The sequence below is a fragment of the Perognathus longimembris genome, chromosome 28 (assembly GCF_023159225.1).
Source record: "Perognathus longimembris pacificus isolate PPM17 chromosome 28, ASM2315922v1, whole genome shotgun sequence".
Taxonomy (NCBI): domain Eukaryota; kingdom Metazoa; phylum Chordata; class Mammalia; order Rodentia; family Heteromyidae; genus Perognathus; species Perognathus longimembris.
The window spans coordinates 24,008,005-24,008,884 of NC_063188.1; positions in this window are offsets into that span (position 1 = coordinate 24,008,005).

The following is an 880-nucleotide window of genomic DNA, read 5'->3' on the forward strand; positions in this document are numbered from 1 at the left end:
CTCCTGGGGCTTGAACTCAGGGTCTGAGCTCTGTCCCTGGCTTCTTTTTGCTCAAGGATAGCACTCTACCACTTGAACCATAGCACCACTTCTGGCTTTTTCTATATATGCCATGCTGAGGACTCGAACCCAGGAGTCCATGTATATGAGGCAAGTACTCGGCCACTAGGCCATATTCCCAGCCCTAGGTTGTGCTTTTAAATGGCATAGTTTCGAATTAGAATACCTCAGTAGCAACTAATGGATTTCAGGTCTCATGTAGAGGCCACTTAAACCATTAATCGTCTGCTTATATGATTTGTCACGAGTACTTGATAGACATCTATGCACAGAGAACAGAACTAAAATAGAAATGAGAATATAGACAATTACATCACTACCATTTTTGCACTTACCCTTCCAGACATTATTCTGAACATTATAGATGTATCAGTTCATTGACCTTTCTGAATAATCTCATAACATAACTTAATATCATTATCTTATTTCATAGTTAAGTAAATGGACATGTAGATTTACCCCAAACTATATAACTAGGAAGTAGCAGAGCATGAGTCCCGGGCCAGATCTAACACCAAAGCCCACACATAAAACCATGAGGCTACACTGGAAAGGATAAACATGAGCTTGCTAGAGATTCTCCACTAGGCTAACTCCTATCATTGCTCAAACATTCAAGATTCCGTTCAAGGGCTGGGGATATGGCCTAGTGGCAAGAGTGCTTGACTCGTATACATGAGGCCCTAGGTTCGATTCCCCAACACCACATATACAGAAAATGGCCAGAAGTGGCGCTGTGGCTCAAGTGGCAGAGTGCTAGCCTTGAGCAAGAAGAAGCCAGGGACAGTGCTCAGGCCCTGAGTCCAAGCCCCAGGACTGG